Genomic DNA, 20,304 nt, shown 5'->3' on the forward strand with positions numbered 1-20,304 from the left:
ACCTCTCTGCTGGTACATATGTCTCTCCAGCTGAAACTGGTACCAATCTTACTGAAGATGTTGAATCCAACAGGAGCTCTAGATCTGAATCAGATAAAGGGCATGCTACCAATTCTGGGGCCCCTAACATCAGAGGACAATCTTTTGGCCACAATCAGATGCTTGGAGAAACTACACCCACTTCAGTCCTCAAGACACACCTCCCTGATTCTCCATACACTCCTCAACTCAGCATCCAAGAAAAGATCTTGAATTCTGTGCTTGATGAAACTGATGGATTCAACCTCCTCAGGGAAATGGAGCTCCTGGAAGATGATGATCTGATGGAATTAGAAGGTTTTGTAGATCTACAAGAGGATCAAGAGGCACTTGTTGAAACAACTGAACTCCCAGACAATTTTGACTCAAAATACAACTCTGACTTCCCTGCCCTTCCTAAGGAGAAGCACCTTCCCAAATGGGGTCCTGTTCAAGCCACCAGAACCAGTGCCAGGGTAGCTGGTGACAAGAGAACCATTATTGAAAAGGCTCAACAGCTCAAAGAGGTTCAGAACCTGGAAGTGCAAAACCCCCAGGGTATGAAACACACTTCCTTCTCCAACTTTAATGATCCTTCCTTCAATTCCATTGCTGCTAAGATTGGTGTAGATGTTACTTCTATTAATGATGGCATTAAATGCTCTTCCTTTATTTACCCTCACCAAAATAGATCTGAAGGCTCTGTTTGTGAGAATTTTTCTCTAGATGGTAGTTCTAGTTTAGACTGCCTTCGATAAAGTTGACCTTGATTTCCTTATGAAACTTCTGGAGCTTAGAGGTTTTGGGGGTAAATGGACTAGTTGAATTTAGCAACTTACTCATGGGGGGGTCTGTTGGGGTCAAATTAAATAACTGTGAAAGTGATTTTTTCCTTGCTGGTAAAGGCCTTAGGCAAGGTGACCCCATCTCCCCGCTTTTGTTTAATTTACTAGGTATCCCTCTCCACAATGATAAACTGAGGAGAGAGGATATCCAACCCCTTCTGGATAAAATCATTAAAAGGATTGCTGGGTGGAGGGGCAAACTTCTCTCTTACAGAGGTAGATTGATCCTCATACAAGCTTGTTTGGCTAGCATTCCAGTGTATCTCCTCTCCTTCTTCAAGTTCCCTAAATGGGCAGTGAACCTCATCAATTCTCAGATGTCTCATTGCTTGTGGAATATTTTGAGGGAAATAGGAAGCTACACCTTGCTAATTCGGCCCTAGTCTCTATGAAAAAAGATTTTGTAGGCCTAGGCATACCTAACCTCCAAGAAATTAACATCTGCCTTCTAGGGTCTTGGATTAAAAGATTCTATGAGGAAGACCTGAAACCCTGGAAGCTTCTTATTGCCCATAAATACCTAGGAAATAAACCTAATATTTTTGTCCCTTCCTCCAACCCTAAGACCTCTAGATTCTGGAAAGGATTAAAATCTATTATGCATGTTGTGAAATTTGGCTACAGATGGAACATAGGGGATGGGAGGAGAACCAGGTTGTGGGAAGATACTTGGTTTGGCACATCCCCCCTAGCAGTCCAATTTTGGCCTATTTACTCTGTCTGCAATGAGCTTAACAAAAGTGTCAATGAAGTTTGGGACGGTCAATGCCTAAAACTCTCTTTTAGAAGGAACTTTAGTGATAGTCTCATGGAACAATGGTTCCAGTTGGAGGAAATTGCCAAAAGCATTACCTTTACTGCCGAGCCGGATGCCCTGATTTGGCAGCTAGATAATAAGGGGAAATATTCCTCCAGCTCCCTCTATCATGTTATCAACTTTAGAGGGGTTCAACCCGTGTTTATCCCTGCTGTCTGTAAATTGAGAGTTCCCCCTAAAATTCATGTATTTCTCTGGCTTCTCTCCAAAACAAATTGATGACTAGGGATAACCTTAGGAAGAGACACATCATCAAACCCCTTGATTGTGTTTACTGCTTGGAACAAGAGTCTTGTTCTCACCTATTTTTTGAATGTATAGTTGCTAAACATCTCTGGGCCCACATTGAGGAATATTTCTCTAGTCAGATTGGCTCATCCTTCGAATTTGTCACCAGATTCTAGATTGCTACCAAAAAGTGCTCAGTTTTAAATACTGTTAGCTCAGCTGTCCTTTGGTGCCTCTAAAAATATAGAAATGCTATGATTTTCAGTAACACCTCCTGGATTTCCATTCCGAAGGTCTTGAGGTTGATCAGGAACATGGTGAGGAACTGGGTGATTCTCTCCTCCGGATCGGACAAGGACAAGTTGATGAGCTTCGTGGAAACCCTAACAAGATCCCTCCAGAAACCGTGGGCGATCACTTGTGGCTGAACAAGGCTCGGCCTGCTCTGGGGTTGGACCCGTGGACTCGTCTCAAGATCTCTGATGAAGATGATGGGCACCTGGCGCCGAAAAATAGGGACATCCACCATGCTACGCCTTCTAGCCCGGTGTCTCCGCTTGCTTACTGGTCGCCGCAGGCTGACACGGCCCCTCGGCTGAAGACCATGAAGGCTTCGGTGGACCCTCCTTGTGTCATTTGAGTGCTCTATCTGCTCTGCCTTTGGCACCGCTCGGGTGATTTGTGTTATTCAGAGAACTTGTTCATCCACCCCCTAGTTTGTAGCTTTTCTACCTTTGCTTTCGAACTGCTCTTTGAGCTGCTGTATCAGAATATGTTGTGGTTTCGTTCTCAGCAATGGAACCGGGGAGATGCTCCCTGTTTTTCTAAAAAATATATTTTATATGTTATTATATATTATTTTTATTGTCATCATATATTTAACAGATACTTACATATGTAAGAAAACAATATCCCACATCTTATTAACTTATAAAAATAATTTCTTAACAAATATAATCCTGGATTGTTTTGGTATGAAAATCCTAGTGATTGTGTACAAAAACTTGGTAAGATTTAAGAACGAATGTAATAATATCACTTATTATTTAAATATATTTATAACAAAATGCTCAGCCCCTTTTTTATTTTTTGATAACATTGCTGGCCCAACCCAACATTATAATTAGAATCAGCCCAGCAAAATCATGTATTTCGAGAAAATGCAAATGACCTGTAATTTTTTTAGGAAATAAAATAAAATAAAAGATCAAATTGACTGTAAATTCTATCGCACAAAAAAAAGACTGTAAATTCTGAAAAAATGGGTTGAATACGTGCCACATTTTTGGAGGCTGAAATGTGGGCCAATAGGTCGAAGCCAACGCAAGTCGTTGTCAATTTAGTCAACAAATGATTCTGACATGTTAGCCGTTGGATTTACATCCAACGACCGTCATCCATCTTCAATATCTCGTCTTCTTCCTCCAGCGCCGCCGGGACCACCTCCCGCCTCCTGCTGCTAGCAGCTCTGCTTAGCACGCTTCGCTATGAAGCGCTACTCCACCGTTGGCCAGGCCACCCCTCCACCCCTCCACACCTCATGTTCTTCTCCACCAACTGCCGAACCACACCGCACTAGAACCAGTCAACCCTCGTACACCTCTCCGTCTGCGACTCTACTCCCGCGTCTTCCCATCTCCGACTCATTGCTGTCCGGGGCCTCGCCGTCGTCCACCACCTTGGATGCGCTCAGCGCGGCGTGGTCAACGTGGTCAATGGACGACACCATCGGAAGTAGACTGTGCGTGGAGAGGCTGACAGCTGGGTCCATGGCCACACACAAGGAAATGCCTCCTTATTACGCGCAAAATAATGATTCCTCCACCTGACATCTGGGACCCACCGGAAGGGCCTCTGTATTTCGCAAAAATAGCGTGCCCCCCGCTGACATGTCGGACCCACCAGCTATCTTCGCACGCAAGGAAGTGCCTCCTTATTACGCACAAAAAAATGAATATTTCCCCTGCCAGCTGGAACCCAGCATAGTGGGAGGCTAACTTGTGGGCCTACCAAGTTGACGGGGACGGAGGGCTTTGTCAACTTAGTCAATATGAACGATTCTAGCTCCTGTTACCGTACGATGTTCATCCAATGGCCGTAGTGCTTCTTCAACCTCTGGTCTTCTTGCTCCAGCCGCCCAAACCAGCGCCGGTCGTGCCGCGTGCTCCTGCCTCCCGTGGCCGGCTGTGATGCCGCGGAGGCCTCACCGCCCCCTACTACTCCCACCGCTGGCCAGGCCATCCCTCTACTCATCCACACCCCCTGTTATTCTGTGGCGACAGCAGCCTCACACCTTAGCCGAACCAGTGAACCCTCGTACTCCTCTTCGCGTGGGTATCCACTGCCACGTCTTCCCCGGCTCCGAGTCGTCCCCTTCCTAGTCCTCGCCGTTGTCCACTGCCGTGGTGCTCTCGGCGCGGCGTGGTCAACGTGGTCAAGGAACGACTTCCATCGGACGTGGACTGTACGTGGAGGGGCTGACAGCTGGGTCCACGGCCGCAGCAAGGAAGTGCCTCCTTATTACGCGCAAAATAATGATTCCTCCACCTGACAGCGGGGACCCACTGGACGGGCCACCGTATTTCGCAAAAAAGACATTTCCCCCTGACTGCTGGGACCCACCAGCTACATCTTCGCATGCAAGGAACTATGTTCGAGCAAAAAAAATGATTCGCCCCCTGACTGCTGGGACCCACTAGTTACATCTTCGCACGCAAGGAAGTGCGTTTGGGAAAAAAACGATTCGCCCCCCTGACTGTTGGGACCCACTAGCTACATCTTCACAGGCAAGGAAGTGCCTGACAGTCGGGACCCACCTGGTCGAAGCGTACGTAGCGTTGTCATTCTGGTCGCGAACGTGTACATACATATATACTGGTGGATGTAGAGGAGTGCACGTGTCGTAGTAGAGGTGCGTACGTGTCGTAGTAGAGGCGCGCACGTAGCATGTACATGTACGTAGAACGGCCAGGGTGCAAGAAAGAAAATACGGCCACGTATGTGTACATACGGGCGGGGTCTCGAATGCCTACTCGCGCATACGTACGGCCAGGGCTCGTGTACATGGCTGCGTCGGAACGGAGAAACAGTGTCGTCGTCGTGTTCATGGGGAGGCAACGGAATGCGTCGTGTTCATGGGAGACAACAGAATGCGTCGTGTTCATCGGGAGGCAATGGAACGCGTGGGAGCCAACCGACTGGGTCGGAACGGAATGCGTGGTCGTGTTCATTGGGAGGGCTTGGACGGAACAGGCAATGGAAACGAGGCCTGGCGTACCGCACAACGGAGGAAACAGACCTCCTATGTTCGGAACTGGGTCCCGTTGATCGGGAGGGGTCTGGCGTACCGCAAAACGGAGGAAACGGACCTCCTGCGGTCGAAACGGGGGTCCTGTTGATCGGGAGGGGTGCGGCGTACCGCAAAACGGACGAAACGGACTTGTGTTGGAGCGCTACGGTCGAAACGGGGGTCCTGTTCATCGGGAGGGGTGTGGCGTACCGCAAAACGGGACTCCATGGGATATTGTTCATCTCCACCGTCGACCTCCTCCAGCCTCCACGGGCTACCGTCGACCTCCTCCAGCCTCCACGGGCTCCTGTTCATCCAGCCTCCACCGCGCGCTACTCCATCGGCTACTGTTCAACCACCCCTCCACGGGCACCCCTCCACCGTCTACTGTTCATCCAACCCTCCACACCACGGGGGCCTGTTCAACCACCCCTCCACGGGCACCCCTCCACCGTCTACTGTTCATCCAGCCCTCCACCACACCACGGGGTCCTGTTCATCCAGAGGAAACGCCACCGCTCACTGTTCATCCAAACCCCCCACAATGCTCACTGTTCGTCCCAGAGGCAGCATCGATCGGCTTCAGTTAGCAGCAGTAGCGAAGGAATCGCTCGATCGGGTTCAGTTAACAGCCATCGACCGATCGCTTGGGTTCAGTAACGCGTCGCCTGCAGTGCAATTGCTCGGGTTCAGTTAGAGCCCAACGCCTCGCTCGGGTTCAGTTAGAGCCAACGCCTCGCACACACGCGCGTACGTGTACGAGAGAAACGCGCATCGCTCGGCCCCCGACCTCCCACCGTAACCGGGAACTCCCTGAAATTTTCCTCCCCCTCACTTCTACCATGGTTTATTTCGTCATGGACGGCCCAAAGAATGTCATGCAGCTGCGTCTCCGGCCCGCCCAGGACGAAAAGCCCATTTTCTGTCATGATTTTTTGTCATAGAAGTAGGAGCCCACCACATCTATGATGATACCGGGTTTTGTCACAATTATCGTCATAGAAGTGTCATATGTATGACAGAAAAAAATTCGTTCGGCCCAAAATGTCACGGATGTGTCTTTTTTTTGTAGTGCGCACACGGCTAAGGGATCAATGATCAACTTGTGTCTAGAGGTGCCCCCTACCCCCGTATATAAAGGAGCAAGGGGGAGGCCAGCCGACCCTCTATGGCGAGCCAGGAGGAGCAGGAGTCCTCCTTGTAGGAGTAGGACTCCCCTCTTTCCTACTCCTACTAGGAGGGGGAAAGGAAGGGGGAGAGGGAGAAGGAAAGAGGGGCGCCGCCCCCTCTCCTAGTACAATTCGGACCAAAGGGGGAGGGGTGCGCGGCCTGCCCTAGGACAACCCTCTCTCTCTCCACTAAGGCCCATTATTTCTCCGGGGGGGTCCGGTAACCCTCCGGCACTCCGGTTTTCTCCGAAATCACCCGGAACACTTACGATGTCCGAATATAGTCGTCCAATATATCGATATTTATGTCTCGACCATTTCGAGACTCCTCGTCATGTCCGTGATCATATCTGGGACTCCGATCTACCTTCGGTACGTCAAAACACAAAAACTCATAATACCGATCGTCACCGAACTTTAAGCGTGCGGACCCTATGGGTTCGAGAACTATGTAGACATGACCAAGACACATCTCCGGTTAATAACCAATAGCGGAACCTGGATGTTCATATTGGCTCCCACATATTCTACGAAGATCTTTATCGGTCAAACCGCATAAGAGCATACGTTGTTCCCTTTGTCATTGGTGTGTTACTTGCACGAGATTCGATCGTCGGTATCTCAATACCTAGTTCAATCTCGTTACTGGCAAGTCTCTTTACTCGTTCTGTAATGCATCATCCCGCAACTAACTCATTACTTACAATACTTGCAAGGCTTATAGTGATGTGCATTGCCGAGTGGGCCCAGAGATACCTCTCCGACAATCGGAGTGAAAAATCCTAATCTTGATCTATGCCAACTCAACAAGTACCATCGGAGACACCTGTAGAGCACCTTTATAATCACCCAGTTACGTTGTGACGTTTGGTAGCACACACAGTGTTCCTCTAGTAATCGGGAGTTACATAATCTCATAGTCATAGGAACATGTATAAGTTACGAAGAAAGCAATAGCAGTAAACTAAAACGATCAAGTGCTAAGCTGACAAAATGGGTCAAGTCAATCACATCATTCTCCTAATGATGTGATCCCGTTTATCAAATGACAACTCGTGTCTATGGTTAGGAAACATAACCATCTTTGATCAACGAGCTAGTCAAGTAGAGGCATACTAGTGACACTCTGTTTGTCAATGTATTCACACATGTATCATGTTTCCAGTTAATACAATTCTAGCATGAATAATAAACATTTATCATGATATAAGGAAATAAATAATAACTTTATTATTGCCTCTAGGGCATATTTCCTTCAGTCTCCCACTTGCACTAGAGTCAACAATCTAGATTACATAGTAATGATTCTAACACCCATGGAGTCTTGGTGATGATCATGTTTTGCTCGTGAGAGAGGCTTAGTCAAAGGATCTGCAACATTCAGATCCGTATGTATCTTGCAAATCTCTATGTCTCCCACCTGGACTTGATCGCGGATGGAATTGAAGCGTCTCTTGATGTGCTTGGTTCTCTTGTGAAATCTGGATTCCTTTGCCAAGGCAATTGCACCAGTATTTTCACGAAAGATTTTCATTGGACCCAATGCACTAGGTATGACACCTAGATCGGATATGAACTCCTTCATCCAGACTCCTTCATTTGCTGCTTCCGAAGTAGCAATGTACTCCACTTCACACGTAGATCCCGCCACGACGCTTTGTTTATAACTGCTCCAACTGACAGCTCCATCGTTCAATATAAACATGTATCCAATTTGCGATTTAGAATCGTTCAGATCAGTGTCAAAGCTTGCATCAACGTAACCATTTACGATGAGCTCTTTGTCACCTCCATAAATGAGAGGTATTTCAGGATGTTCTTGACCGCTGTCCAGTGATCCACTCCTGGATTAATTTGGTACCTCCCTGCTAAACTAATAGCAAGGCACACATCAGGTCTGGTACACAACATTGCATACATGATAGAGCCTATGGCTGAAGCATAGGGAACATCTTTCATTTTCTCTCTATCTTCTGTAGTGGTCGGGCATTGAGTCTTACTCAACTTCACACCTTGTAACACAGGCGAGAATCCTTTCTTTGCCTGATCCATTTTGAACTTCTTCAAAACTTTGTCAAGGTATGTGCTTTGTGAAAGTCCAATTAAGCGTCTTGATCTATCTCTATAGATCTTGATGCCCAATATGTAAGCAGCTTCACCGAGGTCTTTCATTGAAAAACTCTTATTCAAGTATCCTTTTATGCTATCTAGAAATTCTATATCATTTCCAATCAACAATATGTCATCCACATATAATATTAGAAATGCTACAGAGCTCCCACTCACTTTCTTGTAAATACAGGCTTCTCCAAAAGTCTGTATAAAACCATATGCTTTGATCACACTATCAAAACGTTTATTCCAACTCCGAGAGGCTTGCACCAGTCCATAAATGGATCGCTGGAGCTTGCACACTTTGTTAGCACCCTTTGGATCGATAAAACCTTCAGGTTGCATCATATACAACTCTTCTTCCAGAAATCCATTCAGGAGTGCAGTCTTTATATCCATTTGCCAAATTTCATAATCATAAAATGCGGCAATAGCTAACATGATTCGGACGGACTTAAGCATCGCTATGGGTGAGAAGGTCTCATTGTAGTCAACTCCTTGAACTTGCCAAAAACCTTTCGCAACAAGTCAAGCTTTGTAGATAGTAACATTACCATCAGCGTCTGTCTTCTTTTTGAAGATCCATTTATTCTCGATGGCTTGCCGATCATCGGGCAAGTCAACCAAAGTCCACACTTTGTTCTCATACATGGATCCCATCTCAGATTTCATGGCCTCAAGTCATTTTGCGAAATCTGGGCTCATCATCGCTTCCTCATAGTTCGTAGGTTCGTCATGGTCTAGTAACATGACCTCTAGAACAGGATTACTGTACCACTCTGGTGCGGATCTTACTCTGGTTGACCTACGAGGTTCGGTAGTAACTTGATCTGAAGTTTCAAGATCATCATCATTAGCTTCCTCACTAATTGGTGTAGGTGTCACAGAAACCGGTTTCTGTGATGAACTACTTTCCAATAAGGGAGCAGGTACAGTTACCTCATCAAGTTCTAGTTTCCTCTCACTCACTTCCTTCGAGAGAAACTCCTTCTCTAGAAAGGATCCATTCTTAGCAACAAAATTCTTGCCTTCGGATCTATGATAGAAGGTGTACCCAATAGTTTTCTTTGGGTATCCTATGAAGACACATTTCTCCAAGGGGTTTGATCTTATCAGGTTGAAGCTTTTTCACATAAGCATCGCAGCCCCAAACTTTAAGAAACGACAACTTTGGTTTCTTGCCAAACCACAGTTCATAAGGAGTTGTCTCAACGGATTTAGATGGTGCCCTATTTAACGTGAATGCAGCCGTCTCTAAAGCATAGCGGTAAATCAATAAGAGACATCATAGATCGCACCATATCTAGTAAAGTACGATTACGACGTTCGGACACACCATTACGCTGTGGTGTTCCGGGTAGCGTGAGTTGCGAAACTATTCCGCATTGTTTCAAATGAAGACCAAACTCGTAACTCAAATATTCTCCTCCACGATCAGATCGTAGAAACTTTATTTTCTTGTTACGATGATTTTCAACTTCACTCTGAAATTCTTTGAACTTTTCAAATGTTCCAGACTTATGTTTCATCAAGTAGATATACCCATATCTGCTCAAATCATCTGTGAAGGTGAGAAAATAATGATACCCGCCGCAAGCCTCAATATTCATCGGACCACATACATCAATATGTATGATTTCCAACAAATCTGTTGCTCGCTCCATAGTTTCGGAGAACGGCGTTTTAGTCATCTTGCCCACGAGGCACGGTTCGAAAGTACCAAGTGATTCATAGTCAAGTGATTCCAAAAGTCCATCAGAATGGAGTTTCTTCATGTGCTTTATACCAATATGACCTAAACGGCAGTGCCACAAATAAGTTGCACTATCATTATTAACCTGCATCTTTTAGCTTCAATACTATGAATATGTGTATCTCCACTATCAAGATTCAAAAAGAATAGACCACTCTTTAAGGGTGCATGACCATAAAAGATATTACTCATATAAATAGAACAACCATTATTCTCTGATTTAAATGAATAACTGTCTCACATCAAACAATATCCAGATATAATGTTCATGCTTAACGCTGGCACCAAATAACAATTATTTAGGTCTAATACTAATCCCGAAGGTAGATGTAGAGGTAGCGTGCTCACTGCAATCACATCGACTTTGGAACCATTTCCCACGCGCATCGTCACCTCGTCCTTTGCCAATCTTCGCTTAATCTGTAGTCCCTGTTTCGACTTGCAAATATTAGCAACAGAACCAGTATCAAATACCCAGGCACTACTGCGAGAATTAGTAAGGTACACATCAATAACATGTATATCACATATACCTTTGTTCACCTTGCCATCCTTCTTATCCGCCAAATACTTGGGGCAGTTCCGCTTCCAGTGACCAGTCTGTTTGCAGTAGAAGCACTCAGTTTCAGGCTTAGGTCCAGACTTGGGTTTCTTCTCTTGAGCAGCAACTTGTTTGTCGTTCTTCTTGAAGTTCCCTTTCTTCTTCCCTTTACCCTTTTTCTTGAAACTGGTGGTCTTGTTAACCATCAACACTTGATGCTCCTTCTTGATTTCTACCTCCGCAGCCTTTAGCATTGCGAAGAGCTCAGGAATTGTTTTATTCATCCCTTGCATGTTATAGTTCATCACGAAGCTCTTGTAGCTTGGTGGCAGTGATTGAAGAACTCTGTCAATGGCACCATCAACAGGAAGATTAACTCCCAGTTGAGTCAAGTGGTTATGGTACCCAGACATTCTGAGTATATGTTCACTGACAAAACTATTCTCCTCCATCTTGCAGTTGTAGAACTTATTGGAGACTTCATATCTCTCAATCCGGGCATTTGCTTGAAATATTAACTTTAACTCCTGGAACATCTCATATGCTCCATGACGTTCAAAACGTCGTTGAAGTCCCGGTTCTAAGCCGTAAAGCATGGCACACTGAACTATCGAGTAGTCATCAGCTTTGCTCTGCCAGACGTTCATAACATCTAGTATTGCTCCTACAGCAGGTTTGGCACCTAGCGGTGCTTCCAGGACGTAATTCTTTTGTGCAGCAATGAGGATAATCCTCAAGTTACGGACCCAGTCCGTGTAATTGCTACCATCATCTTTCAACTTTACTTTCTCAAGGAACGCATTAAAATTCAACGGAACAACAGCACGGGCCATCTATCTACAACAACATAGACATGCAAAATACTATCAGGTACTAAGTTCATGATAAATTAAGGTTCAGCTAATCAAATTATTAAAGAACTCCCACTTATATAGACATCCCTCTAATCATCTAAGTGATCACGTGATCCATATCAACTAAACCATGTCCGATCATCACGTGAGATGGAGTAGTTTTCAATGGTGAACATCAAAATGTTGATCATATCTTCTATATGATTCACGCTCGACCTTTCGGTCTCCAGTGTTCCGAGGCCATATCTTCATATGCTAGGCTCGTCGAGTTTAACCCGAGTATTCTGCATGTGCAAAACTGGCTTGCACCTGTTGTATGTGAACGTAGAGCTTATCACACCCGATCATCACGTGGTGTCTCGGCATGACGAACTTTCGCAACGGTGCATACTCAGGGAGAACACCTGTACCTTGAAATTTAGTGTGAGATCATCTTATAATGCTAACGTTGATCTAAGCAAAACAAGATGCATAAAAGATAAACATCACATGCAATCAATATAAGTGATATGATATGGCCATCATCATCTTGTGCTTGTGATCTCCATCTCCGAAGCACCGTCATGATCACCATCGTCACCGGCGCGACACCTTGATCTCCATCGTAGCATCGTTGTCGTCTCGCCAACTATTGCTTCTACGACTATCGCTGCCGCTTAGTGATAAAGTAAAGCAATTACAGGGCGATTGCATTGCGTACAATAAAGAGACAACCATATGGCTCTTTCCAGTTACCAATAACTCAGTTACAAAACATGATCATCTCATACAACAAAATATAGCATCATGTCTTGACCATATCACATCACAACATGCCCTGCAAAAACAAGTTAGACGTCCTCTACTTTGTTGTTGCAAGTTTTACGTGGCTACTATGGGCTGAGCAAGAACGGTTCTTACCTACGCATCAAAACCACAACGATAGTTTGTCAAGTTAGTGATGTTTTAACCTTCTCAAGGACTGGGTGTAGCCACACTCGGTTCAACTAAAGTTGGAGAAACTGACACCCGCCAGCCACCTGTGTGCAAAGCACGACGGTAGAATCAGTCTCGCGTAAGCGTACGCGTAATGTCGGTCCGGGCCGCTTCATCCAACAATACCGCCGAACCAAAGTATGACATGCTGGTAAGCAGTATGACTTGTATCGTCCACAACTCACCTGTGTTCTACTCGTGCATATAACATCTACGCATAAACCTGGCTCGGATGCCACTGTTGGGGAACGCAGTAATTTCAAAAAAATTCCTACGCACACACAAGATCATGGTGATGCATAGCAACGAGAGGGAAGAGTATCGTCCACGTACCCTCGTAGACCATAAGCGGAAGCGTTATGAGAACGCGGTTGATGTAGTCGAACGTCTTCACGAACCGACTGATCCAAGTACCGAACGCACGACACCTCCGAGTCCAGCACACGTTCAACTCGATGACGTCCCACGAACTCCGATCCAGCAGAGCTTCAAGGGAGAGTTCCGTCAGTACGACGGCGTGTTGACGGTGATGATGTTGCTACCAATGCAGGGCTTCGCCTAAGCACCGCTACGATATAATCGAGGTGGATTATGGTGGAGGGGGGCACCACACACGGCTAAGGGATCAATGATCAACTTGTGTCTAGAGGTGCCCCCTGCCCCCGTATATAAAGGAGCAAGGGGGGAGGCCGGCCGGCCCTCTATGGCGCGCAAGGAGGAGTCCTCCTCCTAGTAGGAGTAGGACTCCCCTCTTTCCTACTCCTACTAGGAGGGGGAAAGGAAGGGGGAGAGGGAGAAGGAAAGGGGGGCACCGCCCCCCTCTCCTAGTCCAATTCGGACCAGAGGGGGAGGGGCGCGCGGCCTGCCCTAGGCCAGCCCTCTCTCTCTCTCTCCACAAAGGCCCATAAGGCCCATTATTTCTCCGGCGGGGGGGGGAGGGGGGGTCCGGTAACCCTCTGGCACTCCGGTTTTCTCTGAAATCACCCGGAACACTTCCAGTATCCGAATATAGTCATCCAATATATCGATCTTCATGTCTTGACCATTTTGAGACTCCTCGTCATGTCCGTGATCATATCCAGGACTCCGAACTACCTTCGGTACATCAAAACACAAAAACTCATAATACCGATCGTCACCGAACTTTAAGCGTGTGGACCCTACGGGTTCGAGAGCTATGTAGACATGACCGAGACACGTCTCCGGTCAATAACCAATAGCGGAACCTGGATGTTCATATTGGCTCCCATATATTCTACGAAGATTTTTATCGGTCAAACCACATAACAACATACGTTATTCCCTTTGTCATCGGTATGTTACTTGCCCGAGATTCAATCATCGGTATCTCAATACCTAGTTCAATCTCGTTACCGGAAAGTCTCTTTACTCGTTCTGTAATGCATCATCCTGCAACTAACTCATTAGTTACAATGCTTGCAAGGATTATAGTGATGTGCATTACCGAGTGGGCCGAGAGATACCTCTCCGACAATCGGAGTGAAAAATCCTAATCTTGATCTATGCCAACTCAACAAGTACCATCGGAGACACCTGTAGAGCACCTTTATAATCACCCAGTTACGTTGTGACATTTGGTAGCACACAAAGTGTTCCTCCGGTAATCGGGAGTTACATAATCTCATAGTCATAGGAACATGTATAAGTCATGAAGAAAGCAATAGCAGTAAACTAAAACGATCAAGTGCTAAGCTGACGAAATGGGTCAAGTCAATCACATCATTCTCCTAATGATGTGATCCCGTTTATCAAATGACAACTCATGTCTATGGTTAGGAAACATAACCATCTTTGATCAACGAGCTAGTCAAGTAGAGGCATACTAGTGACACTCTGTTTGTCTATGTATTCACACATGTATCATGTTTCCGGTTAATACGATTCTAGCATGAATAATAAACATTTATCATGATATAAGGAAATAAATAATAACTTTATATTGCCTCTAGGCATATTTCCTTCACCGCCGCCCTCCGACCTTGCAGACCCCGAGAGAGCTTTTCATCCAGGAGGGGCGGGCGGGGTTCCCCCGAACGCCGGCCGGGCTCCGGCAATCTCGCCGTGCTCCTCGGCGACGTCAACTACGGCGTCTCCAGCGATGCAGGCCGGAATTCAAAATCAGGTGCGCCCCATGCCACATCAACCGTTGTGTCAAGATTGGGGAGGACCAGTGAAAAGCGGCCATGGCGGGCCCTGCTCTATTCTGGCCGTGCTGGAAAGTGGAAATGCGCCAATCTCTGCGGGACACGCGGCGCGTGACCAACGGGCGGACAGTCCTACATCGCAGCTCAGCTGCGCTAGATCTGGGTCTGACTCTGGCGTGGCCGCGTCATCTTGTGCTTCTGCCCCTACCGCTGTGGTAGCTTTGCCAGGCACGCCTTGGGTACCGAGGGCGGACCGGTCGCCACCCTCTGTCTGCATGGTTGTGCAGTCGGATAAGGGTGGGGACTCTGATGCTGTCGGGGCATTTGGGACTGGGGCAGCACCTACCAGGAATCATGAGAAACCAGTTATCATTGGGTCGATGGAGATCTTTCCGTTGGAGGCTAGCGTAGACCAACGGGACCCAACTCGGGCATGGAAAAGGAACGGTGTGGCGGTTGGCCTGGACAGGGACAGCTTGTCACCCTGCTCATTGACGGACCACTCACCCTGGTGTGGGCGGGATCCGCCTCGGGCCATGTGCCAAGAAGAAGCCGAGGATTGGCTCAGGATCAGTTTGTTTGTGGATTCACGCGGCCCCACGGGTACCCCCTCACCTGCCACTTCCATCAAACCTGGGCCATAGGTGGATGAGGACCCCGCCACCCCTCCCCATGAGGTCGTGCCATGCACGCTGATGATCAGGTACCAGACCCCGCCAACCCACCCCATGCTGGTTCAGGCATGCACGCTGAGGATCAAGAGCCAGATGCTACTGCTCTTGCCAGGCACTCCCGCAAGCTTCTGGACGATTTCAGCAGAGAAGTGAGGCGCTCCCTCTCGCCGCTCCTTGACACCCCTGTGGATCCATCGGCGCATGGGACAACTAAGGCGCGCCGGCCACGGGCAAAACATGTGTCGGTTGGCTTGCCAAGATGGAGTGTGCGCATGGCCAAGGGCAAGATGGCGTCGGCAGCAACCAAGCAGCAACAGGTGCTAATACGCAAGTTATGCCTGGCCAATGAAGGGGAAGTGATCGGAGACGAGGCCTTGCAGATGTATGTCAAGCTATTTGCACAGCCACTTTCGACCACACATGTCGCGGTAGTTCTTGCGCTCTTCGGCTGGGAGCCATCTGTTCTTCCCATGGTGGAACTACCAGCGGAGCTGGCAAAGGTAGCGTGATCCCACAGATGGTGGATCATACACGCGTAGGCTTCTCCCATGTCGACGCAACCTTTTAAGGTACTCATGTGGAACGTGTGTGGCCTAAACGCTCCGGCGTGTCGTAATGCAGTGTTTCAGGTATGTCTTGCGGCCAACCCAGGCATTGTTTGCCCACAGGAGACGAAACTCGAAAATGTATCTGTGGCCATTGTCACCCAATGTTTGGGCAATAGATTTGACCAGTTTTTCTACCTCCCGGCCTCAGGCACACGAGGCGGTATCCTCTTGGCTTGGGATCCCCTCATCGTGCAACTTTCCAATCCGCATTACATGGCAAGCACCGTGACGTCACTCATTAAGCCACTAGGCTCCTCTGCCCAATGGTGGCTCACCGGGGTTCATGGACCACACCAGCATGAACACAAGGATGAGTTCCTACAGGAGCTAGCGGAGATTCGATACCTGCATGCTGGTCCTTGGGCCGTCATGGATGATTTCAACTTGATAGTAAATCTAGAAGACAAGAGCAACACTTCGGTTAATCAACGCATGATGGCCAGATTCCGAGCAAGACTGAATGACCTGGAACTAAAATAAATCTACCTCAATGGCCGGAGATATACATGGTCTAACAAGAGAGGCAATGCGACCTTAGAGAAGATCGATCATGTTTTCACTACTGTGGACTGGGAAGCTCTATACCCGACATGTTTCCTATCAGCACTGGGATCTGCAGTGTCGGATCATTGTCCTCTACTACTCGACCTGCATGCGGACTTCAGAGCAGGCAAGAGATTCAGATTCAAATCCTTCTAGGCAAAGGCGGATGGTTTCCACAATGTGGTCACGGCGTCATGGGGATCAATCCCACCTTCCAGAAATCCTTTTGTGGTCCTTGATCAGAAGATGAGGGCCACAGCAAAAGCCCTGCAAAGCTGGGCCGACAGGTGGATTGGCAATGTGAAATTTCAGATAGGCCTTGCTCTCGAACTCATCAAACAGCTTGACATGGCAGCAGAATCAAGAGAGTTATCGGAGGAAGAGAGCTCCCTACGGAGATTGCTCAAAAGGAAACTTCTCGGTCTATGTTCGTCGGAGAGAACGATTGCACGACAACGATCCCGCATGCTATGGTTTAAAGAAGGGGACGCTAGCACGGAGTTCTTTCATCAACATGCCAACCACAGGCGGAGGAAGAACGCGATCATAACTATCAGTACAGAGGGAGGACTTCTCACCGGGCATGATGAGATCGCGGTTGCCACATATGCACACTATGAGAACATTCTGGGAAGGGCCCCACAACGAGAATTTGGTTTGGACCTCGACGCGCTCGGTATACCCAGCTTTGATCTCCACCACCTTGAAGCTCCTTTCTCTGAACAGGAGGTGGGCAGCATAATCAAATCCATGCCCAAGGATAAGGCTCCCGGCCCAAATGGCTTCACCGGGCGATTTTACGCCACATGCTGGGATATCATCAAAGGAGACTTCATGCACGCATTAGACTACTTTTACAGAGGAGATGTACGTGGAATGCAGGCTATCAACAAAGCCTTGACCACTTTACTTCCTAAGAAAGATGGAGCGACCAAACTGTCAGACTTCAGACCCGTCAGCTTAATCCATGGTGCAGTTAAGATCTTTGATAAAGTACTTTCAGTTAGGGCCACCATTGATCTGCCGAAGCTGGTAGGGATGCACCAGAGCGCCTTCATACATGGGTGATCGCTCCATGACAACTATATGCTCGTCCAATGTATGGTCAAGAAGCTGTATGCGTTGAAGCAGCCGACTGCACTGATTAAACTCGACATATCGAAAGCCTTCGACATGATTCAATGTGCTTTTATCATGGAGGTCTTGAGGAAACTGGACTTTGGACATAGGTGGATGTCCTGGATCGCTGACCTGCTATCTATTGCATCCACGAGAGTACTAATAAATGACATCGCATGTGCGCCAATTGCCAACCGCAGGGACTGCGACAAGGTGGATCCCTCTCTCCCATGCTCTTCATCATGATGATGGAACCACTTCACCGCTTGTTCTCCTTGGCAGACAGAAGAGGAATGATCACGCCTCTCACCAGGCAGGGCTCAAGTCAGTGGGTGCCATTCTTCATGGACGAGGTCGTACTCTTCGTCAAACCGGAGGCCACTGATCTCCACATGTGCAAATAAATCTTTGAGTTGTTCGGTGGAGCATCTGGCCTACGGATTAACATGCCAAAGTCTGTCGCCATGCCAATTAGATGCTCGGTTGAACTAACGGAGCGGATCACCGCGATTTTGGGCTGCCGGATTGGATCGTTCCCTTGCCGCTATCTCAGCCTGCCGCTGAGCTTGCGACAACTAACTGCAGCTCAACTTCACAATCTGGTCAACCAAGTGGCCGTTAAATTGCCAACATGGAGAGGATCATCACTTCCGATCACCAGCCGGCTCATCCTTGTAAAGTCCGTGCTATGCGCAATCCCGATCCATGCCATGCTAGCCCTGAGCCTTTCCCCAAAGACAATCAAGGCCATCATCAAGATATGTAGGGGTTTTCTCTGGTGCAAGAAGGATGAGGCCAATGGTGGACAATGCAAGGTGGCTTGGAAGAGTGTTTGCACGCCCAAATGGGCTGGAGACCTAGGCATACCGGATCTACACTGGCTCAACTTCGCGCTCTAGGCACGCTAGGCATGGTTACAACGTACGGACAACTCATGGCCATGGAGAGGTTTAGAGATCAGGATTTCAAAGGAAGCGCGATCAATCTTTAGAAAAGCCACAATCATGCATGTGGGAGACAGAAAGGATGCGCTGTTTTGGGAGGACCGATGGCTTCAAGGTTTTAGGGTTCAAGAGTTGGCTCCAAGATTATATGCGAGGATCCCGCAGAGCATTCGGGAGGTCGGCTCAGTCTTTGACGCAATACAAGGTGGATCTTAGGCACTTGAGGTAGGACCGGACATGGATGCGGAGACACTGCAGGAATTTTTCCACCTCTGGGACAAGACGGCGACAATCATGCTCACCATGGATACGCGAGACCAGGTCCGATGAGCTTGGGAGGACGACGACAACTACTCGGCGTGATCGGCGTACGCCTCCAAATTTTGGGGCCTTGAGGTGGCTGCGTATGCGGGTATGGCCTGGAAATCCAAGGCCCCGGTGCAGTGCAGGTTCTTCACCTGGCTTGCCTCGCGAAATAGATGTTGGACCTTAGATCACTCGGTGCAGCGCGGCCTTCCTCATCAGCCGGCATGTCCTTTTTGCGACCAAGACATGGAGACGATCAACCACATCTTATTGTCTTGTGTCTTTGTGAGATCAGTGTGGCATATGGTCTTCGAGGCCATATGCAAGCTGCAGTGGATGCCGACACCCGATGAGGAGTTCATACTTTGGTGCAATTCTTGCAAGGCGATCAAAGCCAAGGACAACCACACCATCCTCTCTCTAGGGCTGTGGGAACTATGGAAGCATCGAAACGCCATCGTCTTCGATGGAGTGACTCCTTCCGCTACGGCCGTGATTGCTAACATGAAGAAAGAAGGTAGAGCGTGGAGTAACGCTGGCCTCCTCAAAGGTGATTTCTCCACCTTCCTCGGAGGCCTAGCTAGGTGGGCTAGAGGGAGTAGCTAGTTACCTATCTAGATGACCCTCAGGGTGTGGACTCTTGCATGTCATATGCTGTAAGAATGTTCTGTGGATGGGGCTTTTTTCCCCCACTCCTCTCTTTAATATATGACTAGATTGTTGATGGCGCGCGTTGCCGCGCCCATCTATTTTGAATGCTATGTGAAAGTGTTACAAATTTATGTACAAACATAGAGTTCATGTTAGTTTATACAGATAATAATGTGTTAGTACAAAGTAATAGTGTCTCCCATGAAGCTGATAATAGTTGGTCCACAGGCGTGGGAAGGACTATATATCACTACAATATTGTGTTTGATTTCAGTTTTTGTGAGTACAACGTGCAGTTGTAACTATTGATTATGCAATAAATTTGTCACATCAATTGTAGTAGTGTCTCATTGTCCGGGGTAAAATTTTGTCACGTCAATTATAGTAGTGTCTTAATTGTCTGGAGTAAATTTGTTCGCACATTAAGCTATAGCTTAACATAGGTGTTTTTGGTCATTTTAATAAAGAAAGAAAAGATCCTATGGAGGACCAACCGGAGAAAATATGTTTGGATATCAATGTTCTATTGCTTAAATCAACTTTATTTTTTCCTAATGAAGCATGCTTTTTCTCATGTAAGATTACATTTGAGAAATCAGATTCAAGGTCCCTGAATCGTTATGGTGAAAACTTAAATGAAACAAGTGAGCTTTCAGCTTAGTGCATGTTCAATTCTACCAAACACTTACGAGT

The sequence above is a fragment of the Triticum urartu genome, chromosome 6A, assembly GCF_056163025.1.
Source record: "Triticum urartu cultivar PI428250 chromosome 6A, HENAU_Tu73, whole genome shotgun sequence".
Classification (NCBI taxonomy): Eukaryota; Viridiplantae; Streptophyta; class Magnoliopsida; order Poales; family Poaceae; genus Triticum; species Triticum urartu.